This window comes from Eurosta solidaginis, chromosome 2, assembly GCF_040869045.1.
Source record: "Eurosta solidaginis isolate ZX-2024a chromosome 2, ASM4086904v1, whole genome shotgun sequence".
Taxonomy (NCBI): Eukaryota; Metazoa; Arthropoda; class Insecta; order Diptera; family Tephritidae; genus Eurosta; species Eurosta solidaginis.
In genome coordinates, this window is record NC_090320.1 from 521,649 (window position 1) to 547,904 (window position 26,256).

The window sequence follows — 26,256 nt, forward strand, 5'->3', positions numbered from 1 at the left end:
CTGTTGCTGAGAGCTTTAAAGTAATTTTCATTGTGATATTCGATTTAGTCGCATCAACCTGGCAATACAGATAAATATGCATGCGAAGCCGAAATAAAGACATGAATTAATAATACCAACATACCTATTTACATACTTCCTATTCGATTTGCTTGAACTTTGGTATATAAATTTGCCTATATTAGTATTTACGATCCTTTTTTCCGGATAGTAGATCAGAGACGGACTGGGACTAAGACTCGGAGTGGGACAGGGACTCGGAATGCGACTGGAACAAAATAGATACCACCCTATTGGACTGGCAATAAATGATGAAGAAGAATGAGAAGAATTTGAGATAAGAGAAAATAGGGAAGGAGAAGGAGACTGAGAAAGAGATAGAGTGAGACGAAGATAGAGATAGATGAAGCGAAAAAGACGGTGGGATGAGTGAATAAAAGGATTAAGAAAAAGTGAAGAGGGGAAGGGCAGAGTTAGACGGAAAAAGCTTATTAAAGTGTATGCAGATAGACCAAATTTAGGGCAGAACAATGTCTGCCGGGTCTGCTAGTATGTATATATATATGCTTGTAAATCGTACTTTTAGCCACTCGATGTACTTTTGTTTTTGCAAAAATTTTATTTACATTTATGGTGCTTTAAAATATTGTTTATATTTTTGTATGATTATTTGACTCCAACATTCTTCATTTGCGCACATATGGTGTATAACATACTCAATTGTGAAGTGATATTTGTTTTATGTTTGATTTTTAATTTTTGAAAATGTTATAATTATTGTTTTCCTTTTGTTTGTTTCACAGTCCTCATGAAGTCGAAATATCGTTTTTTTATTTTGATAAGGCCTCGAGCTCATAAAATATTTTAATAAATTTTCAAGATTAAAGGCCAATAATAAATATTTTTTTTAAATTTTAATAAATTTAATTATTTAAATTTTCAAGATTAAAGGCCAATAATAAATATTTTTTTTAAATTTTAATAAAATAAAATTAAATAAGTCTTACATAAATTAATGTAATCTAAATTCAGTTAAATTAATTTAAATTAAATTAAACTAAATTAAATTAAATTCCATTTGATAAAATTAAATCAAATTAAATTGAATCAATAGATAATTATAAGATACTAGCAGACCCGGCAGACGTTGTTCTGCCCTAAATTTGGCCTATCTGCATACATTTTAATAAGCTTTTTCCGTCTAACTCTGCCCTACCCATCTACACTTTTTCATAATCTTTTTATTCACTCCTCCCTCCGTCTTTTTCGCTTCATCTCCATCTTCTTCTCATTCTATCTCTTTCTCAGTCTCCTTCTCTCTTTTCTCTTCTCTCAAGTTTTTCTCCTTCTTCTTCATCTCTTATTGCCAGTCCCAGAGGGTGGTATGTATTTTGTTCCAGTCCCATTCTCAGTCTCAGTCCCAGTCCTAGTCCTAATCCCAGTCCCAGTCCATCTCTGGTATACTTCCCGGAAAAAAGCATCGTAAATACTAATATAGGCAAATTTATATACGAAATTTCAGGCAAATCGAATAGGACGTATATAAATAGGTATGTGAGTATTATTAATTCTTGCCTTTATTTCGGCTTCGCATGCATATTTATCAGATTTGCCAGGTTGATGCGACTAAACCGAATATCACAATAAATTTTAGAGCTCTCAGCAACAGCTTTTATTTGATATCCATAATACACACACATTCTAGGGGTATCCGGGTCCATGTTTTGGCCTATATCGAGACCGTAGTCACCCAGCGGTGTAAAACTTACTCTGTATTATAGCACACATTAACAGCTTCAAAGTGATACCCATAACATAAAAACACATTCTAGGTATATCCGGGTCCATGTTTTGGCCTATATCTCGGGACTGTAGTCACCAAGCGGTGTAAAACTTACTCTGTACGAAAGCATACATCAACAGCTTCAATTTGATACCCATAATGTAAAAACACATTCTAGGTGTATCCGGACCCATGTTTTGGGCTATATCTCGAGACCCTAGCCTCCCAGTTGTATGAAAATTATCCTGTACTATAGCACTCATCAACAGCTTTCATTTGATATCCATATTGTATAAACACATTCTAGGGGTACCTGAATCCACGTTTTGGGCTATATCTCGAGACCCTAACCTCGCAGTTCTACAAAAATAATCCTGTACTATAGCACACATCAACAGCTTTCATTTGATATCCATATTGTATAAACACATTCTAGGGGTACCCGGGTCCACGTTTTGGGCTATATCTCGGGACCCTAGCCTCCCAGTTGTATGAAAATTATCCTGTACTATAGCACTCATCAACAGCTTTCTTTTTATATATATTGTATAAACACATCCTAAGGGTACCCGGGTCCACGTTTTGGGCTATATCTCGAGACCCTAGCCTCCCAGTTGTATGAAAATTATCCTGTACTATAGAACTCATCAACAGTTTTCATTTGAGGTCCATATTGTATAAGCACATTCTAGGGTTAACTGGGTCCACGTTGGGGTACATCTCGAGACCCTAGCCTCGCAGTTGTATGAAAATTATCCCGTACTATAGCACTCATCAAAAGCTTTCATTTGATATCCATATTGTATAAACACATTCTATGGGTACCCGGGTCCACGTTTTGGGCTATACCTCGAGACGCTAGCCTCCCAGTAGTATAAAAATTATCCTGTGCTTTAGCACTCATCAACAGCTTTCATTTGATATCCATATTGTATAAACACATTCTGGGGGTACCCGGGTCCACGTTTTGGGCTATATCTCGAGACCCTAGCCTCCCAGTTGTATGGAAATTATCCTGTATTATAGCACTCATCAACAGTTTTCATTTGATATCCATATTGTATAAACACATTTTAGGGGTACCCGGGTGCACGTTTTGGGCTATATCTCGAGACCCTAACCTCTCAGTTGTATGAAAATTATCCTGTACTATAGCATTCATCAACAGCTTTCATTTGATATCCATATAGTATAAACACAATATGCTCACAAAATTTCATGAAAATCGGTTCAGCCGTTTCCGAGGAGTTAAGCCTCTAAAACCGTGACAGAAGAATTTTATATATTAGATTATCAATATATTATCGGATTGCTACCGATTTTTTATTGGAGAGTAATAGAAGGTTTTCGGCTTTGTTATCAGTAAGTTATCGATTACTTACCGAACAGCTATGGATATATTATAAAAAGGATGTCAATTTGTTTTAGAAAACTTACAGATTTGTTATCGGCGTGAAATGGAAAATTTGTCGATTTCGTTATCAAACATGTATCGATTTACTAAAGAAAAGCTATCGATTTATTATCGTAGTGTTTGTTATCGGCATGTTATCGATTTGTTAACGACGACTCATCGGCTTATTATGATACAGATACCTGTAAAACTTTAATACAAAATCGATGAAAAGTGTGTAAATTTTCTATGATATGCCGATAAGAAGCCGAAGACGGCAATGACAAGCCGATTACAAACCCATAAGTCGACGATAATTCTGCATTATCGATAATAAGCCAATTATAAAAACATATGGGTTTTCACCAATAAGAAGCCGACGACGCTCTTCTCAACAAGTCCTAACACTATTTGTTTCTAGTTCCACTGTTGTGGGTTAACTTCAACCCCTGAGCGAGCTCCAGTTAGCTTAGAAAATTAGTTTCCAGACGTACACCTGTATGTTTACACATCGAACTTCACGAGTACTTTGTACTAGGGCTGGCACTATCCGCATATTCGAATATTCGGATATCCATTCGGATATCCGTTGATACGGATAAAATCCCGACGGCATAGATATCCGGTTAATATTCGTTTGTGAAACTATCCGGATATCCGGGTTTATGAAGATCCGGTTAATAACCGTATGCATTTAAATAAATTAACAGTGAATACAAAAAAGACTCGTATTGAGAAATATGTAATATGATGTTAAACTATTTTCTTCTAGTTCTGGTGTAAGAAAACAAGTACCGATATCATTTCCCGACTCAAACAATTTCGTGTTTGACGAACTACATTTCCAGCACTTGAAAATGCCCTTTCAGAAGCTGTTGAAGTGGCAGGTACCGCAAGATATCTTTTGACGATTTTGTACAGATTGGGATATATTTTTTCATGGTCTTGCCACTAATTACTGGCATTGAGATTGTGGTTTATTTGTTCTTCGACAAGGGATTACATACTCTGGTTCGAGGACATTAGCAAACTTCTTGAATCCATTATATTCCACCAATGAAAGAGGCAATAAGTCAACATCAATCATATTAGCCAAGGCTTGTGTTATTATCTCTTCACGTTTTTTGGGCATATACTTATTGCGAACAACTTGAGCTACGCGTGATGTTCGCAATTTCTTCATTGGGGGTTCTAAACATTCGGAATTGTTATCAAAATTAGTTTGTGGTGAACTGCTACTCGGATTATATTCTGGAGCAGATTCAGAGAGAAAACCTGCGTCCATTCCATTCTCTTGAAGATGAAAAAACCAATAGTGGCTCCATAGACTTGACGTCGATCCTTTGTTTTGTAGCGTTTTTTCACAATATGGACAAAGGGCACTGTTCTTATTTTCACTTTTTTGAAAATGATCTCAAATCTTGCTGACCATTTTACCACTCATTAGTTTAAATTGACACTTTGTAAAATTGTTGATGTTTGTAAAATTGTAGCTTTTTATTTTTTTTTTACGTTAATTTATTAATCTACAAACATATTTTGTGAATAATTTTTCGAACAGCGGATATCCGAATTTTCCATTTACGAATCCGGATAGCCGATTTTTTTGCTTAGCTATCCGGTTATTCGAATATTCGGTTTATCCGGATAGTTGAAAAATCCGGATGCAGTTCACAGCCCTACTTTATACTCGCGCCTTTTTTTTCTGGCTCATTGGTAATAAGTTTGTTTAGGCTTGTGGCCAATGTGTTTACGAATCTTTTGTAATGCCTTGATGTATTGCTGAGAAAGTAGGCGATTGCAGTTGTGTTATAAACTCATAATTGTATTGTGCTGCCAATCATTTCTGACACGTGTTGTCAAATCCATGAACTATACGTTTACCGTACTAAAATATATGATCATTTTAAGTTTATTTGAAGTACATTGATTTGTAATGTCCACAAAAAACAAATTAACCTTTACATGTGTGTATCTTATCCAATTTGTTACTCCGCCCCACACATCACCATGTCGATGTATATTAGAATGCATTGAAAAAAATCGTTGTTTCGATTGACTGATTGACGAGATTCCCCAGAAGGAGCCGAAATTTAACATTAGCTTACAATTTTCTCTGTTATCTGAGCGAAAATTGAAATCAAAAGTGTGATTACGTTTTATTTTGAAACTGCTTTACAAAGAAACTACATATTAATAGATCAGAAACTTATTTGATTTGATATCTTACAATCCTTCTTATTTATCCAATGCTTGTTCACACAACAAAAAAATAAATGATTTGTTATTTGCGACAAATGACTTTATTCAATTGAAATTTAATGGCTACATCTTTCGGGTTAACAGATTTGCTCAACATTTCAAAGTCATTTATTTATATCACATACTTATGTATATTGCAGTAGTTTTACAGTAAATATGTATATACTAGGCCGGGTCGATTTGTGGGGAGGCAAAAAAATTGCTCATTGCTCTGTGAAAATCATATTTTAGGGATCAAAATAAGAAACTTTGCCGAAGGAACCATACCTCTAAAACGAATTCTGATGTCCCCCCTTTGGGTCGTAGGGGCTAATTTTGAAAAATCCCACTTTGAAATGCCTATGTTTTTATACTCAGTTGAGCAGAGCTCACAGAGTATATTAAGTTTGATTGGATAACGGTTGGTTTTACATATATAAAGGAATCGAGATAGATATAGACTTCCATATATCAAAATAATCAGGATCGAAAAAAAATTTGATTGAGCCATGTCCGTCCGTCCGTCCGTCCGTCCGTCAACACGATAACTTGAGTAAATTTTGAGGTATCTTGATGAAATTTGGTATGTAGGTTCCTGAGCACTCATCTCAGATCGCTATTTAAAATGAACGATATCGGACTATAACCACGCCCACTTTTTCGATATCGAAAATTTCGAAAAACCGAAAAAGTGCCATAATTCATTACCAAAGACAGATAAAGCGACGAAACTTGGTAGATGAGTTGAACTTATGACGCAGAATAGAAAATTAGTAAAATTTTGGACAATGGGCGTGGCACCGCCCACTTTTAAAAGAAGGTAATTTAAAACTTTTGCAAGCTGTAATTTGGCAGTCGTTGAAGATATCATGATGAAATTTGGCAGGAACGTTACTCCTATTACTATATGTATATATATATATATATTAATAAAAATTAGCAAAATCGGAGAAGGACCACGCCCACTTTAAAAAAAAATTTTTTTAAGTAAAATTTTACCAAAAAATTTAATATCTTTACAGTATATAAGTAAATTATGTCAATATTCAACTCCAGTAATGATATGGTGCAACAAAATACAAAAATAAAAGAAAATTTCAAAATGGGCGTGGCTCCGCCCTTTTTCATTTAATTCGTCTAGGATACTTTTAACGCCATAAGTCGAACAAAATGTACCAATCCTTTTGAAATTTGGTAGGGGCATAGATTTTATGGCGTTAACTGTTTTCTGTGAAAATGGGCGAAAGCGGTTGATGCCATGCCCAGTTTTTATACACAGTCGTCCGTCTGTCCTTCCGCATGGCCGTTAACACGATAACTTGAGCAAAAATCGACATATCTTTAATGAACTTAGTTCACGTGCTTACTTGAACTCACTTTATCTTGGTATGAAAAATGAACGAAATCCGACTATGACCACGCCCACTTTTTCGATATCGAAAATTACGAAAAATTAAAAAAATGCCATAATTCTATACAAAATACGAAAAAAGGGATGAAACATTGTAAGGTAATTGGATTGTTTTATTGACGCGAAATATAAATTTAGAAAAAACTTTATAAAATGGTTGTGACACCTACCATATTAAGTAGAAGAATATGAAAAAGTTCTGCAGGGCGAAATAAAAAACCCTTAAAATCTTGGCAGGTATTACATATATAAATAAATTAGCGGTATCCAACAGATGATGTTCTGGGTCACCCTGGTCCACATTTTGGTCGATATCTGGAAAACGCCTTCACATATACAACTACCATCACTCCTTTTTAAAATTCTCATTAATACCTTTAATTTGATACCCATATCGTACAAACTCATTCTAGAGTCACCCCTGGTCCACCTTTATGGCGATATCTCGAAAAGGCGTCCACCTATAGAACTAAGCCCCACGCCCTTTTAAAATACTCATTAACACCTTTCATTTGATACCCACATCGTACAAACATATTCTAAAGTCACCCCTGGTCCACCTTTATAGCGATATCTCGAAAAGACGAACACCTATAGAACGAAGGCCCACTCCCTTTTAAAAATACTCATTAACACCTTTCATTTTATACCCATATCGTACAAACAAAGTCTAGAGTCACCCCTGGCCCACCTTTATGGCGATATCTCGAAACGGCGTCCGCCTATGGAACTAAGGATTACTTCCTTTTAAAATACTCATTAACACCTTTCTTTCGATACCCAAATTGTACAAACAAATTCTAGGGTCACCCCTGCTCCACCTTTATGGCGATATTTCGAAACGGCATCCACCTATAGAACTAAGGCCCACTCCCTTTTAAAATACTCATTAATACAATTCGTTTAATGCCCATATTGTACAAACAAATTCTAGTGTCACCCCCTGGTCCACCTTTGTGGCGATATCTCGAAACGGCGTCCACCTATGGAACTAAGGATTACTCCCTTTTAAAATACTCATTATCACCTTTCATTTGATACCCATATCGTACAAATGCATTCGAAACGGCGTCCACCTATGGACCTAAGGATTACTCCCTTTTAAAATACTCATTAACACCTTTCTTTTGATACCCATATTGTACAAACAAATTCTAGGGTCACCCCTGGTCCACCTTTATGGCGATATCTCGAAAAGGCGACCACCTATACAACAACCACCACTCCCTTTTAAAACCCTCATTAATACCTTTAATTTGATACCCATATCGTACAAACACATTCTAGAGTCACCCCTGGTCCACCTTTATGGCGATATTTCGAAACGGCATCCACCTATAGAACTAAGGCCCACTCCCTTTTAAAATACTCATTAATACAATTCGTTTAATGCCCATATTGTACAAACAAATTCTAGTGTCACCCCCTGGTCCACCTTTGTGGCGATATCTCGAAACGGCGTCCACCTATGGAACTAAGGATTACTCCCTTTTAAAATACTCATTATCACCTTTCATTTGATACCCATATCGTACAAATGCATTCTAAAGTCACCCCTGGTCCACCTTTATGGCGATATCTCGAAAAGGCGACCACCTATACAACAACCACCACTCCCTTTTAAAACCCTCATTAATACCTTTAATTTGATACCCATATCGTACAAACGCATTCTAGAGTCAACCCTGATCCACCTTTATGGCTATATCACTAAATGGCGTCCACCTATAGAACTATGGCCCACTCCCTCATAAAATACTCTTTAATGCCTTTCATTTGATACACATGTCATAAACACATTCCAGGATTTCCCTCGGTTCATTTTCCTACATAGTTATTTTCCGTTATGTTGTCACCATAGCTCTCAACTGAGTATGTAATGTTCGGTTACACCCGAACTTAACCTTCCTTACTTGTTTCTTTTTGGAGTTTATTTTTTTCTTTAGAAATTTATTTAGTCAGAACATATGTAAATGAAAAAATGAATTTAACTTAGTAATAGAAAAGAAATTAAAAAAATTATTAGAAATTAGCGTTTTTACAACCCCTTTTTAAAACCAAGCATCACTGTGATGCATTTGCATGTCGTAAACATAGTTGTGTGGGTTTTTTATTCAACCGATTTAAAAAATGAATGTATCACTGTGACAGAATTGCAGATCGTAAAATTGCTTGTGTTGTTTTTTTTAAGCCACCACAAGACACAGCAGTTAGAATTGAAATTGCTCCTACCAAAAAGTTCTACATCAGGGGTTACATCAGAATTCGTTTTAGAGGTATGGTTCCTTCGGCAAAGTTTCTTATTTTGATCCCCAGAGTACGATTTTCACAGAGCAATGAGCGATTTTTAAATCGACCCGCCCTAGTATATACCCAATAAACAGAACGAAAAATCTCAAAGGTTGAGGAAAATGTTGATTCTCACTTTGGCTTTCAGTGTTATTTATCATTTGGGTCTAAAAGCTTTCTCAAACGTTAACTTTCAACTTATTTACTATATAAGAGAAGGGCATTTCGATCATCGGTCGAAAAATAATTGGTTTTGAATCGATCTAGCTTAGCATTGCATTAGAAAACTTATTAACTTGAAGAGCTAAATACCATCTGGCTGGCTGGCTGGCACGAATTTTGTAATTGAAATTTAAGTAACTTCCCGATAAGCTACAAGCTTGAGACTTCGAATATATATAGTTCAAACCCGATGACAATGCAATAATAAGAAAAAACTCCGATAGGTGGCGCATGGATCGAAATATTTCAAAAAATCGTATTTTGTGGTAATAATACTAAAAGGTAGAAAATAATTAGGTAGGTCCTAGGTACTAGTCATCACACTCCTCATCAATCTAGGGTGTTGATCAAACAATGAAATAAAAGCGTTGGACGCGTGAAATTTCTATTGGTAGTCATATATAAGACCAACTGAACCTTAATAAGGTTATGCTACGCCTCACATTTTTAGAAGAACTCAGCCTCTTTAAAAAGCTTCAAGTAACCTAAATCAAAAGTTAGAAGATGAGTTTGCAACATAAGGAGAACATTGTTTCCAGAAAAGAAAACGCCATAGAATAGCTCACACTTAATCTAATGAAAACTGGCTACGTCGGTTTTCCGTCTATAACATCTGATGCACATACAGTTTGTAAGAGAATCGCCTAAATTGAATTTGCCGTGTTCTGCGTACTGTATATTGTGCCCCCACATTTTTATTTTGCTTAGAACAAAAACCATCGTTGATATTCGCAGTTGAAAAAACCTTGTGCGTTTTTTAAGGTTGGGTGTTAAAATAATTTTTAAAATTAATGCTCATACAAACTACTTTACCACCGTTTTGTTTGTAAATGGGACAACATTTTTTAGGGCCTTTTCTTTGGACGCAAGGTCAAATATTTGGATTTCCCCTATAACTTGTTTTTCAAAGAATTGCTTTCTTTGGAAAAAATTACGAATTTAAAGTGGAATTCTCATTTCTCGTATTGATCATAACTTCTGAATGGTAAAGATATGAAATTGTTCTAACTGGCAACAGAAAGCCTCTTGATATATCTATAGCATAAGAGGCTACTAATTTTTTAATTTTTTAAATCGATGTAAAAAAGATTTTTCCATAAAATTAGAAACATTTTATTTTTGGGAAAGCTTGAGGCCGTGAATGTTTTTAAAAGCCTGTGCTTAAAATATGGAGTTTTGCGATTTATTTATCAGAAAAACCGCCAAAATATCTTTACCGTTCAGAAGTTATGAGCAAAACAAGAAATGAATGAAGAAATTCAAATTCGCAAATTTTTGAAAAGTAAACAGTTTTTTCAAAAATGAAGTATAGGGAAAATCATAATATGTGACACTCTATCACACAAGGTAACTATTTAAGTTATCCAAGCAAAAGTTGTTTTAGGTGGCCCATAATAAAAAGTTGTCCCAAACAAGTTCACTAAATGAAAGTTGCGTATGGGATTAGCTAGTTGCGCATACTAAATGACAAATCCAAGTGGCTGCGGAGATTTCATCTATAATCAGGCAATGGTTGCTGCTGCATTGGTTTCACTCTTATAACTTATAAGTATCTTTGTTTGCTTTTCTGGGTCTTCGGGTTTTAAATGTGAGGACAAGAAACGCTTCAGTGCTAAACCTCAATCTAAAAGTGGCACTCTAAGCTTTTTGTTGTTACTGTTGGAGCAAGGATTTTGGAACTAGTAGTATTGAGTCAATTCATTGCGATCTTTCGATGACCGACCACATGTCCCCAAAGTAGATCCTCTCATTTTTATACTCAGTTGAGCAGAGCTCACAGAGTATATTAAGTTTGATTGGATAACGGTTGGTTGTACATATATAAAGGAATCGAGATAGATATAGACTTCCATATATCAAAATAATCAGGATCGAAAAAAAATTTGATTGAGCCATGTCCGTCCGTCCGTTAACACGATAACTTGAGTAAATTTTGAGGTATCTTGATGAAATTTGGTATGTGGATTCCTGGGCACTCATCTCAGATCGCTATTTAAAATGAACGATATCGGACTATAACCACGCCCACTTTTTCGATATCGAAAATTTCGAAAAACCGAAAAAATGCGATAATTCATTGCCAAAGGCGGTTAAAGCGATGAAACTTGGCAGATGGGTTGAAGTTATGACGCAGAATAGAAAATTAGTAAGATTTTGGACAATGGGCGTGGCACCGCCCACTTTTACAAGAAGGTAATTTAAAAGTTTTGCAAGCTGTAATTTGGCAGTCGTTGAAGATATCATGATGAAATTTGGCAGGAACGCTACTACTATTACTATATATGTGCCAAATAAAAATTATCAAAATTGGATGAAGAACACGCCCACTTTTTAAAAAAAATTCTTTTTAAATTCAAATTTTAACAAAAAATTTAATATCTTTACTGTATATAAGTAAATTAAGTCAAAATTCAACTCCTGTAATGATATGATGCAACAAGATACAAAAATAAAAGAAAATTTCAAAATGGGCGTGGCTCCGCCCATTTTCATTTAGTTTGTCTAGAATACTTTTAATGCCATAAGTCGAACAAAAATTTACCAATCCTTCTCAAATTTGGTACGGACATAGACTCTATGACGGTAACTGTTCTCTGTGAAAATGGACGAAATCGGTGGAAGCCACGCCCAGTTTTTATACACAGTCCACCGTCTGTCCTTCCGCTCGGCCGTTAACACAATAACTTGAGCAAAAACCGATATATCTTTACTAAACTTAGCCCACCTACTTATCTGAACTCACTTTATCATGGTATAAAAAATGGCCGAAATCCGACCATAACCACGCCCAATTTATCGATATCGAAAATTACGAAAAATGAAAAAAATGCCATAATTCTATACCAAATACGAAAAAAGGGATGAAACATGGTAACTGGATTGGCTTATTGACGCAAAATATAACTTTGGAAAAAACTTTGTAAAATGGGTGTGACACCTACCATATTAAGTAGAAGAAAATGAAAAAGTTCTACAAGGCGAAATCAACAGCCCTTGGAATCTTGGAAGGAATACTGTTAGTGGTATTGCATATATAAATAAATTAGCAGTACCCGACAGATGATTTTCTGGATCACCTGGTCCACATTTTGGTCGATATCGCGAGAACACCTTCACATATACATCTAAGGGCCACTCGCTTTTAAAATCCTCATTAATACCTTTAATTTGATATCCATATCGTACAAACACATTCTAGAGTCACCCCTGGCCCACCCTAATGGCGATATCTCGAAAAGGCGTCCACCTATAGACCTAATGCCCACTCCCTCTTAAAATGCTCAGTAACACATGTCGTTTGATACCCATATCGTACAAACATTCTAGAGTTATCCCTGGCCGACCCTAATGACGATATCTCGAAAAGGCGTCCACCTATAGACCTAATGCCCACTCCCTCTTAAAATGCTCAGTAACACCTTTCGTTTGATACCCATATCGTACAAACACATTCTAGCGTCACCCTGGCCCACCCTAATGGCGATATCTCGAAAAGGCCTATAGAACTAAGGATTACTCCCTTACTCACCCATATCGTAAAAACATTCTAGAGTCACCTTTGGTCCACCTTTATGGCGATATTTCGAAAAGGCGTCCACCTATAGAACTAAGGATTACTCCCTTTTAAAATACTCATTACCACCTTTCTTTTGATACCCATATCGTACAAACACATTCTAGAGTCACCCCTGGCCCACCCTAATGGCGATATCTCGAAAAGGCCTATAGGACTAAGGATTACTCCCTTTTAAAATACTCATTACCACCTTTCGTTTGATACCCATATCGTACAAACACATTCTAGAGTCACCCCTGGCCCACCCTAATGACGATATCTCGAAAAGGCGTCCACTTATAGACCTAATGCCCACTCCCTCTTAAAATGCTCAATAACACCTTTCGTTTGATACCCATATCGTACAAACATTCTAGAGTCACCCCTGGCCCACCCTAATGGCAATATCTCGAAAAGGCGTCCACCTATAGACCTAATGCCCACTCCCTCTTAAAATGCTCAGTAACACCTTTCATTTGATTCCCATATCGTACAAACACATTCTAGAGACACCCCTGGTCCACCTTTATGACGATATCTCGAAACGGCGTCCACCTATGGAACTAAGGATCACTCCTTTTCAAAATACTCATTAACAGCTTTCATTTGATACCCATATCGTACAAACATATTCTAGAATCACCCCTGGTCCACCTTTATGACGATTTCTCGAAAAGGCGTTCACCTATAGAACTAAAGCCCATTCCCTTTTAAAATACTCATTACCACCTTTCATTTGATACCCATATCGTACAAACACATTCTAGAGTCACCCCTGGCCCACCTTAATGGCGACATCTCGAAAAGGCGTCCACCGATAGACCTAAGGCCCACTCCCTCTTAAAATGCTCAGTAACACCTTTCATTTGATACCCATATCGTACAAACAAATTCTAGAGTCAGCCCTGGTCCACCTTTATGGCGATATCCCTAAATGGCGTCCATCCATAGAACTATGGCCTACTCTCTCTTAAAATACTCTTTAATACCTTCCATTTGATACACATGTCATATAACCACATTCCAGGGTTACCCTAGGTTCATTTTCCTACATGGTGATTTTCCTTATTTTGTCTCCATAGCTCTCAACTGAGTATGTAATGTTCGGTTACACCCGAACTTAGCCTTCCTTACTTGTTAGTATTGAAATAGTTGAGGAAAAGCCTCTAGCAGCAAAGCGGAGGTAGTTGAGATATCTAATAATGTATTCTCTATGCTCAAAATACCAGAAAAATGTTGAAGACTTTGAAGTTTGAACTGTCGGGACTATAAATGGAATTAAAATCAATAGCGATTGTCTTTCTTTTCTGGTCTCCTAAACAAACTTTGGTTAGTCCTGTAAGTATGCGTATGCGTATTGTGTGTGTGATTTTTTTTTTTTTTTTTTTGTGAAACACTTGGGCGTGACTTAAATTTGCCTGAATGCTTTGCAAATAATTTCATGCCTGTTGATTTTCTATTGCTTCAGGTTTTGAAACTTTCACATTTCTTCGAAAATCACATTTGTATATGTACATATGTATGTATGTGTGTATGAACAAACAAATATTTATTATATGTACATATAATACGATTTCTAAAAAAAATTATTTTATATTTGTATTTACATATTTATTTAATTCATTTTCAAAATGTCTTTGCCGTTCGTTTCTTTTGGTTAGATTCTCTGATAAATGGTTGACAGTCAGTCGCAGAAGCCGTTCTTGTAAGGGAAAATATTTATGTATTTATGTGTGTGAAATACCTTTATATCTTCATATGTAGTAAAGACGTAGGGTAAAACCGGGACAGAAGCCCCAACGGGATAGATGCCACATATTCAAAAAACCTAATTTAACGAGCTCGTGACTAAGAATTAATTACATAGGTAGGAGCCGCAGTCCACCCGCATTTTTCTTTACCGAAAGGAATTCGTGCAGTGAGGATGCGTTTAGTTGTTGTGTGGTATTGTTTTCGCGCAAAGTTAAAAAACACATAAAAGTTTTAAAGGTTGGTATTTTGCATCGTATAACTTTATAACTAGTAATAAATTCCAATATATTTTTTATTACCTCAATATTTTGGTTCATGGAGATTGCGTGCAGGTGTAAATAGATGTGTTTTTGTTTATAATTTATTTAAAAAATACGTGGGTATCTATCCCTGTTGAAAAGGATAGTTGCCCTGTTTTTTCGAGGTATAGATGCCCCTAAGGACATCTATCCCTCAAAATATCACATATGGGGTAAGTATATATTTTTGTAATATTTTTATAGTCTGACATATTTTTTATATATGTACGTATACTTAAATTCGAACTTTTTATAGATTTCAGCAAAACGATGCCGAGAAAATACAAAAGAAAAGGGGTGCGATCTCGAGCATTTCATTGGACTACAGCTTTCAGGCAGCGTTCAATGAAATGGACAAAAACAACAAAAACTATTGCACAAGATTTGTAAAATTAAAAGCACTATCAGACTGAACTTGAATTAAATTGAATGAAATAATGATTTTATTTATTTCTATTTTTAGTTTAATATAAAAATGTATGTGAAATGTGCATATTGACACTTAAAATGAATTTTTATAATATTTTTTTTTGTTGAATAAACGCTTGTGAAATTTAATTTAATAGAAAAATATAACTCTATATTTTAACCCTGAAAAATTTATTGTTTAGTTAAGCAAAAGCTTTTATTTAACTATGACCATTAGTTTGATATTAGAATTATCTTCTAATGATAACAAAAAAAAGATTAAAAAAACACGAAATGTTCTATTTATTGTGGTTTTGCAGTAGGAGTGAACTAGCTTGCATTTGGTTGTTTTTTTTTTTTTTTTTTGCTTACATGGTATAAAGGGCATTGTATGCATATATCCCTCTCAGTATTTTTAAGGTGGGGCAACTGTCCATATAGGTAGGTAGGCATCTATCCCCAATAAAAAGGTTTCAGGAAAAGCTAATTTTTTCAAAAACTGTTTATGGTAGGATAAAAAATAATAATAATAAATCAAGTTAAAAAATTGAGCTAGCTACATTAATAAAAATTATTGGTATAAAATTAATATTTTGAAATTAGGCGGCTTTTCCAAAAAGTGGGGCATCTATTCCGGTTTTACCCTTTGCTTGTAATTTATTTAAAATCGTGCAGTTAAATAAAAATGTAGTTATTTCAGTTTATAAAACGAACCAATTGGTATGTAAATTATTTAATGTGCAGAACTAAGCACAAAACAAGCTTTTAAATTTTTTTTCTGAATTTCAATTTGTTGAGCAGCAAATAGTAGGCTTGTTTGAGTTTAGGCCATTGTTCTAAGTGAAAACGGTGCCACGACATAATCTCAAGTGGCATATCTCCAAGTTTCCACTTGAGACTGTATCAGCCCCCACTTTTTTACTTGGGATTATATCAGCGCTTTCGAGGTGTCATAGTGCTAACTGGGATAGTGTCATTATTGAGCTTGAAAAGAAGATTTACATAAACCACCTTGGTGTTGTTAGTAGCAAATATACATAGTATATTGGCGATTCTCCGCGAGCTCTCAGTTTTGCTAACCCAAAATTTTGAAAAAAAAATTCGTTTTCAATTATTTTCAATCATTTTTCTATGAGTTTTTATAGCTAAAAAACATTTCCAAAGTGAACGAGCTACAGCTATTAATTTCTGTTCTTGATACTGAAACCTGCCCCGGTTGTGACATTTTAACAATAAATTGCTCATTAAAAAAAGCTAGTATGACTCGCAAGATTTTCCGTAAAATTTTAAGGTTATGTCAGCAAACTTTAAACAAAAATGGTAGAATAGACGGTACTTAACTTAAAACTACAAAAGATACAAGTGCCGCGGTTGTGATACGATTTTTTGATACGTACCGTTTTTCCAGTTCTTCAATGTTTAAAAATGGATATTAGTTATTTTAAGACTGCAAACATTAATATGGAAATATGCGGGGAGACTTGCTGATCAAAATTCACACTCACATGTCACAAACCAGTGTGCAATAAAGCAGTACCAACCTAACGATTCGAATAAAATTTTTTACTCAAAAACTCATGGACACTTCAAAATCAAATTACAATGCGAAAACAAAAATGTTATCATTAAAACAAAATTTAATGTTGCAGATTGAGTCAAGTATTTAATATGATGACAGTTTATTACTCGTGTAATTAAAGATTAAAAAATTACCACCTAAAATGTTATGAAAAATGAGGTTGTGGACATGCCACGGTTGTGACATTTGTTGGGTATTTATTATGAACTAGAATTTCATAAAACTGATGAGCAGTCAATAAAATTCAACATGAAACTTTAAAATAATCATAATTTTAACTCAGTTGCATAATTTAATTCATAGAAAATGCTTTAATACATTTCAAATTTCGAAAAGACACAAAACTGTAAGCTCGCGGAAAATCACCCATATATGTACATTCCTATATATAATAACGGTTTATAATTTTCGTATCATAATTACGGTTTGTTATTTTTTCATTATTATTAAAAATTTATAATAAACACTTTTAAAATGTTTATTGCTTTATAAATACAACAACTTGTTTATAAAATTGCAAAATTTTTGACTTTAAATCAATTTATAAGAAAAATGCCTTAATTCGGAGATATTGACAGTTATTTCAAACTTTTTATTAAATGTTGCAAAAAAACAATATTTTTCCAAGTTCTACACTAAAATGTTACAAAAAAGTTTGATATAAGCATCTTTTTGACTTGTGGTTATGTCCCTCTATAATGGGTAATGTCATATATACATACATATATACATGTAAGGCGCGATAACCTCCGAAGAGATTTTAGTCCGAACTCCTCTTCCAATTTCCTTTTATTTTTTCCTACAAATTCTCGGGACGGGACCTACATGTTTAATGCCGACCTTGAACGGCATCTGCAAGGCAGATAAGTTTGCAATGAGAAGCGTTTCATGGCAGAAATACACTTGGAGTGCTTGCCAAATCACTGCCGAGGGGCGACCCACTTGGAAATCTTTTTTCTAATTGACAAAAAATTGTTTCTAAAATTTTGATGTTGCTTTGCCCGAGGCGTGAACCTAGGATCCTCGGTATGGTTGGCGGAGCACGCTATCACCGGACCACGGCGGCCGCGGTATTGACACACTTCTAAGTATGAAACTTGGGTTTATGTCACTGCAGTAGGGGTGACATTTTCCCAAGTAAAAAACTTAGGGCTTATGGGATTATGTCATACCACCAGTGAAAACATATGCAAGATACATTTACATTACTTCTTTTGATTTTACGTAGTGGAGAAGGTTTTTTAAATTTGTTTGGCTTTCAAACTATATACATTTTAAAATGCGTTTATGAAAAAAATTATAGGTTTTTAAAAATATTCTTAAATAGGGCATTTCTAAATGGCAGCCAAAATGGGATGCTTTGCCACAAATAAGTCGGTATTGTTTTGCCTTTGTAATGTATGTACTTTGGTCTGTCTATACTGCCTTATGTAGGGATTTCCGAAAATTGTTGGGACTATGTCTTGTCGGGATTCTGAAAATCGGGATTGTCAGGGTTATCCTGAAAAAAAAAAAGAAATTTTATTTGTCCTTTTATATGAGAAATAATAGGAATATTCCATTGCCCATATTCTCTTCCAAGCTATTGCTAATTATAAAAATAATCTAGAAAATAGTGCTGACATTTATAATAAATGTTAAGTTTCAACCGTTATTTGTGTGAAATTTGAGTTTTATCTATTGTATTATCGAGTACTTTAATAATGAATGTAATTATTATTTAATATTTTTGACTTAAATAATAAAAGTCAAAACGTAAAACTAAATCCAGGTAAATATTCTTTAGCTAACAAGCATTTCTTTGATGTATCACGATATGAAATAGAAAGCATTTGGAATTTAAATTTAAAAAACACTGTTTCCATATGTTTCCTGCTTATATGGTTTTCTCTGTCCTGTATTGGCATTCTCTCGGAATACAATTTTAAATATAAATCGTATCATGGTGCTTGTGAATTTTTCTGTCAAATATTGACAATTGTATTGTATTAAATTGTAAAAATACAGAAAAGTACGAAATTGTACATAAAGGTGTACATACGTATGATTCAATTCCAGTGTAAACACAGTGTAATGCCTTTGCATGTCTGTAACCTGCAGGAAAACTTTAGGTAATATCTTAACAACTAGATCTGAATGGGAAGATTGTTGGTATAGTTAGAGAGATGGAAATTGATGCAAGAAGCGGTGGTAAAAAAATACAAGGCGCGACATACCTCCTAAGAGAATTTAGGCCGAGCTTCTCTTCCAATTTGCGTCGTGCTCCCTTTAAGTTTTTCCTATGAATTTGCAGTTCGGGACATGCATATCTTACGCCGATTCCGAACGGTATCTGCGAGGCGGATGAGTTTTCACCCAGAATCTTTTCATGGCAGAAATATAATCAGAGTGTTTGCCAAATCACTGGCGGGGGCATATCCGCTTAGAAACATTTTTTCTAAACAATACAACATGTTTTTGAATTTCGATGTTGCTTTGCCCGGGGGTTGTACACAAATCGCTGCAAATAGCTGTCAGGTAAATGTAACTGCACGTGTGTCCATAAAGCAATCAAGCAAGAGCAAAATTAGCAGCGCTGCAGACAAAGCTGCTGCAGATGTAATTTGGGCATAACTTTCAACATATGTATGAATGTACATATGTTTAGAATGTATCCCAGTCGAGAACTGTAGTAACCACAAAAATATTTTGGATTGAGTATCTATCGCCTAACGGACTAACTTGGGTTGATTTTGAAAAAACTACGTTAAATTTTCTGCAGGTTCTTTCTTGAAATGTACAAGTGAATAATCCTTTCATTCCTCCATTTTCATTCCTACATATATGTCATATAAGAAGGGCTGTCGCGAATGGGGAGAGATTGGAAGAAGGGTTTGTTTGTTTGCTCGCGGTAAATGGATTTTATTGCCATGAAGTGTCCATTTGTGTCTCAAACCAGCTTTTCATTTAATTGTTTCAAAAACACTATATTCGCCATTTATAGGAATTCACAATGGTAGAGACATACGGGAAAATCCGCCAAACTTTGCTTTTTTTGGATACAAGATTTTTTTTTGAAACATGTTAGGAACATTGAGGGATAAATTGGAGCTATAATGCATCGCCGTTACTCGTCTTACATAATGCCTAAAAAAGATATAGTCAAAAGATCGAGCAAAATAAATATAAATTGAGGTCGCAATGTTAAATATACATTTATTTCAACACTTCTCTATCGATTATATTAAAATTTTAACGAAATATCGAGATATATGCAACTGTTTGTTATGTAAATTTTTTTTGATACACGATACCCGGTTTTGTAGATATCGGTAAGAATATAAAACCGAATAACCGCCAAATATTTTTTACTGCAAAGTTTGCAACAAATTTATTTTAACACCTTTCTACCGATTCTTTTGAAACTTTGAAAACGTATAGATATGTGAACGAAGTATGTTTAGGTAAAAAGTTTTAATAACCGAGATCCGGTTTTGAAGATATTGATAAAAATATAAACCCGGAGAACCTTAATTTTTTTTTACTTATTTAAACACTTCTTAACCGATTGTGTTGAAATTTTATCCGGATGTACATACTATGTGAGGTATATTTAGATACAATTTTTTTGATATTCGAAACCCGGTTTTAGAGATATCGGCAAAATTATGAAACCGGGTAACCGTCAAATATTTCATACCTGTTTGTTAATTTTTTCTCAGCACCACAGTAGTATACCATCAATTGCCTCATCTTGGAATATTCACGCAAGTAATGTTATTGATGTTTGTACATGGGGCAAATATACGAAATTTTCGACAAAAATTGGCAATCGTCAATAAGTGTAGAAAATTTTTTTATTTTTTTTTTTTAATTTTTGTACCAATTTTTGTTTCTTTTCATTTAAATAAAACCTCGTTTAAAAAATTCTACACTTTTTGACGATTGCCAATTTTTGTCGAAAATTTCGTATATTTACCCCATGTAAAACATCAATAACTTTCCTTGCGTGAATATTCCAAGATGAGGTAATAGATGGTATACTACTGTGGTGCAGAGAACAAATTAACAAACGGGTATGAAGTGATAAAAGTAAAATTGTAGCTGTGCCCACAAAAAAACATGCTCCTGAAAAAATTTTACGCAACCAAGCGCTTCCACTTTTCTGCCTCTACCTTCAAAACTGAAAGGAGCACATCGAATTTGGAGCCCTAGGTATTTTTAGTCCCTGATAAGCTATTATCGTGCATATCCGAATTTCACATTAATTTTGCTCATACTTTTAGAATCTCCGTCTCAAAAACAACATTCTGTTTAAATTTCACAGCGTTTCAGCGATGCCTCAAAATTTTATCGAAAAAATTCAAAAAAAAAAAAAATCTAGTGTATCGCTTGAAAAAGTGTAAAAATCGACGCTTTTTACGTTTCGAAGTTCTGCAAAAACTTACTATCAACTTTCTTGATTTTTAAAATCATCAGATCGGATAGTCAAAAGGTCAATCTTAATGTCCTTGTACTTTTTTCCCGAGTATCCAAAAAAGTAAAAGTATTTGAGATTTGCCCATATATATAGGGATTAGCTTATCGTCTGTTGATGCAGATATTATATTTATTATCTGCTGTACATTTTTCAAGTACCTAAGGAAATATTTTCAACAATTAAGCATGTCTGTGTTTTCAATTAACATGAAAACAACAAAGTTCAAAATGGAAAGTTACCTGGACTCTTTGGTTTTCGCTTTATATGTGAGTCAACTTAAATTCAGGCCAAGAGAAATCGAATAAAATCTTTTGGTTTATTTCTGGTCATTGTTCCTAAGGGGTGCACTTCTTGACGATAATTCCCAACCAAAACTTTTTACAAAGCAAAAATCCGACTTGGTTTTTCATAAAATATTAAACGCCATATACCTCGAAGCCCTGCCTACATTGTCAAACACAAACATACCGAGTTATTGGGTTGCTAAGTACTTACGTTTACTGGCAATACGTTTGACTGTCCTTTTGATTGTTGCAAACATCAGAATACTGGGTATGTGGAATGGTCGTCCCGTTTCGACTAGATGAATGACAAGTGGGGTTAAGGAAAGAAAACCCAAACAGACTAAGTGAAATGGGAAAGCACAATCAAAGCAAATTTAACTGTACGTGTGCATACATGCCGGCACTGGTGTGTAAATATTTGTGTGTATGTGCACTTATGAATATTTACCTATATATATATAAATTGAGTGAAATGAGTACTTTTTATGTTTATATGCCTGCCTTTGGCATATTTAACCATGTGATGAGTTAACAAATTTATTGAGGATAAAATTAAGCTCTGAAAATACCACAGCATTCGCATACAAAGGTGAAACTGGGTATCTTGATGGAAAAGGTAATGCACAGTGTCATAATTTTTTAAAACTTTAATTACCATTTTACTTTTCGAAGCTATCCTACGTAGCATAGCTTAATAACTGTCGTGTGTTATGCATACATACGTATATTAACTTGACTTAAGACTTAAACATTCACTTACTTTGCGGTCAAGGAAGAAACTCACAGCAGAATTTGATCTGTTTATTTAGATGATATACGCCAGATAAGTAGCGTATTGGTCGTCGCATACCTCGTACTATGCCAATTTTCTGCTTTTGACACACGTCAGCCACGTCACATAAGTTGCATTTTATTTTTTGCTTTTTATGGTACGCGATTGTGAAAAATTGGTGTTAAAAGATAAACAATGCTATTAGTTGACATGCTATTATTATTTTGATAATGAAATACACAGTTTTATTTTGTAACCAAAAGTATTTACGTCAGTCGGTATGTATCCCACATTATTCACCGTACGTGCTGTCAGTGGCAAACGGCGAACGTCGTGATGGTGGTGTATTGTATTTTTTTAAGCCATATGGCTTTGATACCTTCAATTATATTATTATAAACGCAGTTAATCAAATGTCACTAGTGTTAACAGCAAGTTAAATTGAGTTATAAGTCACAGCTATAGCATACTTAAGCGAAAATTTCCTGCTGGGGTTATAGTTAAGAATATTTTTCTTACAAATCAATTTTTTATATCATCGTAGGATTTTGCAATGTACCCATGTATATATCTTTATCTTGAAAAATTCATAAGTGTGTGTACTATATCTCAAACCAAATATTTTTGTTTTACATCGTTTCTTGGTAACCAAATTAAAAACGACAGCAAACATATTTTAGCGACAGCAATCGCAAACTCTGCTATGCGAATACTTATGTGTGAAGATAATTTACTTACCTCCAACGTATTAGTTCTGTATTATGGTGTTCGTTATTTATCAATTTTTGATGTGTAAACCTCTTTGCTCACGGTATGGGGGAAACTAGAATGTGAGAGTAAGTTAAGTTTAAGTGTATTCTTTGAAAGTGGTATGTTATATAAAATGTAAGCGAAAATGTAGTCACTACACTGTAGCATAATGTGGGAACTATGAAAAAAGGGAAAGGGAAAGAGGCAACGTTTACTACAGGTGTCTGCTGTCGAATTGTTATAAGTTTGCTACAGATAACAATGGTTATAAGTGAGCATTCAATTTGTTATTGACAAATTATCGGTTTGATATCGATCTATTGTCAAAATATTATCGAAAAGTTAGGGATATGTTATCAAAAATTTAAGGAAGGAAAGGAAAGGACAGGGAAGGATTGTTATAGATGTGTTATGGACTAATTACACCACATAAAACAACAAAGCACCATCAAATTTCCTCTCCTTTTCATTTCTTTTCTTTTCCTTTCTTTTCCCTTCCTGTCCTTTGCTTTCTTTACCTTGTCTTTACCTTTTCCTTCCTTTCCTTTCCTTTCATTTCCTTTCCTTTCGTTTCCTTTCCTTTCGTTTCCTTTCCTTTCATTTACTTTCCTCTCCTTTCCTTTTCTTTCCTTTCTTTTCTTTTCTTGGCTTTCTTTTACTGTCCCATTTCTTTTATTTTGGTCTGTGTAATTAAATTTTTTTGTATTTTTTCTTGTATTATTTTGCCTGTGCTCTGACACTTTAAGTTATAAGCGGGAGTCATTGGTGCCGTATGTCGTATCGCTGTAGTCGTATCCCTAATATAATCAGCTGTTTATCGTTACGACGGTAAACCAAAAACCAAATGGTTGGCTACGATACGGTTACGACCTTAGCGGCACCAATAATCGATTGCATTGATTCCCAAAAAGTTGGTCGAATCAGCTGTTATAAGGCTACCGATACGGTTACCGATAAGGCACCAATATCTGCAGCTATATGTGGAGCGTTTGGGTCTCTTACCCAGCGTTGCCATATATTTGTCTTCCAAGTCGTCAGACGCCGCCCAAAAAATCGTCAAAGATCGTCATATCTATAGCAACAACCAATAACAACCAAAGTTGAGTTAGGACGGAGTTGTTACGATTGTATTCGCCGGAAACCAAAACGAGATCGCCGGATTTCATTCAACAATATTAACTTTAAAAGCGGTTTTCTGAAAATTGTCTTTGATTGTTATTTTTTATTGCCACATACAACATATAAAATAGTTTTCAATTCATTTCGTTTTATTTTATAAATAACAAAAACGTCTTAAAAGATAAATTTTGTATTACATACAAAAGGTACTTGTTTTCAGTCAATTTAACAATTATTATTTTTTTCTTTGAGCTCAAACCGAACCTCCATATAATTTTAGTTTCTTAGTTATACATTTTCGCGTTAATTTTTTTTAGCATATTTATTTGCGGTTCAATATTATGACAGGAAAAGTTATTCAAAAGTTATTCAATTTTAAATAATCTTAGGCTAGCAATATTCCTTTTAATGTATCAGATTCCAGACGGTATCGCATTTTTGTTTTGTTAAATTTATTTTAGAAAAAATTCGTTCTACATTCGCTGAAGCGTGTGGCAAACACATTAGATCTGCAACGAATGCACATAATTTAGAAAAAGCGTATGTAGAGTCAGGCCTTTTTATAGTAGAAGTAGTTTTCCAAAAAACTACTGGAGGAACCTTAGAAATGTCTTCAAATAGAGAAACTGCGGCATTTGTGGTATAGCGTTTAGTTTTTGGGTAATTTTGGTCTAACCAAAAGTCCAATTCACCTCTTTTTCGTCACAATTTGTTTTGTGAAATATCATCTATAGCATACTTTATCAAAAGTTGTATACCACCAACAGTTTACAATTTATAAGACGAAATTCGGGTGAGCCCGAAATGCCGCTTCCCCAAAAATTGGCGGGTAATGTGGTACGCAAACGTAGGCTAATTTGGTATAATATGCCATCTAACCCGAATAATAACCAGATCAGTTTTACTAAAGAAAATATTAAATATCTTCTTTTAAAATTTACCAATTTTATTAATAAAAGATAGATAGCTTCTCAAAAGATAAAAGAAAATGCCTCCTTAACTCGTTGATATTAAAAATGAATAAGTTATTGGAAATACCAAAATTGCTTAAAAACTTCGTTTTGTGCAAGACTCGTAAATAAAAACTGGATTTTTTTTTTTTGCAATGCAGACGTTATGAGCCCAAACCGTATCGCACTGTTAACAAACACTCCATTCTGATATATTTCTTTCGTCCTTCCATAACTTTCGCAAAAGGAGCAAATTGCTTCGTCTGGAGGCATTTCAACAAAATCCCCTTGGTTCGATTCTGCGTAGACGACTAGTCACTAGTAAATTCTTCAAATTCAGCTTTTCTAGCTTTCGCTGCTGGTTTTTTGAAGGTTCCTTTTCTTTTTTAATTTTTGGCTTCACCTTTTCCCGGATCTTCCGAATGCTTTTTTCCAACTGATTCTTATATGGAGATTTTGTTAATACTGTCGCTTTTGACTTTCTTCCTCTTCCGGTAGCAACTGGCTTTCTATTCTTTGGCAATGGTAAAATCTGCCATAGTGAAACGACTCCTTTACTGGTTGATGCCTCAGATTCTGGAGAAGTCACTCGGTTTGTATTAGATGTCGGTGAAGTAAGAATACGTCCAGTATACGAAGTTGCATTATTTTTCTCGGAAACTTCAGAGTTTTTGGCAGTTTCGTGCTCGTACATATCATTTGCAGCAATATAGTCTGCATCAGTAAAAATATTTCGATCGAATGGGTATATACCAGTACATCTGAAACCGTTAACTGCAACCTGGCCAGTCTGAACCTTATAATATGCTTTGGAAAAGAGACCAACTAAATCGAATTAGTAACTTTTCTCTCATAAAACGCTTTAGTTCGTTACTGTAATAAGTCTTGAGTTGGCTCATGAATGCTCTGTCTAGCGGTTGCATTTTATGAGTGGAATGCGGAGGCAATGATATCATCACCACTACGTTTTCACGAGCTAAGTTGATGAC

The 26,256-nt window shown here is 34.6% G+C and overlaps 1 protein-coding gene and 1 long non-coding RNA gene across 2 annotated transcripts in view; one reads left to right on the top strand and one right to left on the bottom strand.

The window, feature by feature from the left end:
- beat-Ia (beaten path Ia) overlaps positions 1-26,256 on the top strand; it is a 305,961-nt gene that overhangs the window by 203,255 nt on the left and 76,450 nt on the right. The window lies entirely within an intron of this gene.
- Positions 23,186-26,256, bottom strand: part of LOC137239090 (uncharacterized) — a 247,546-nt gene continuing 244,475 nt past the window's right edge. Inside the window, exon 4 of the long non-coding RNA XR_010949282.1 lies at positions 23,186-23,271. This is a non-coding gene — a long non-coding RNA (uncharacterized lncRNA). The remainder of the gene's footprint in view (positions 23,272-26,256) is intronic.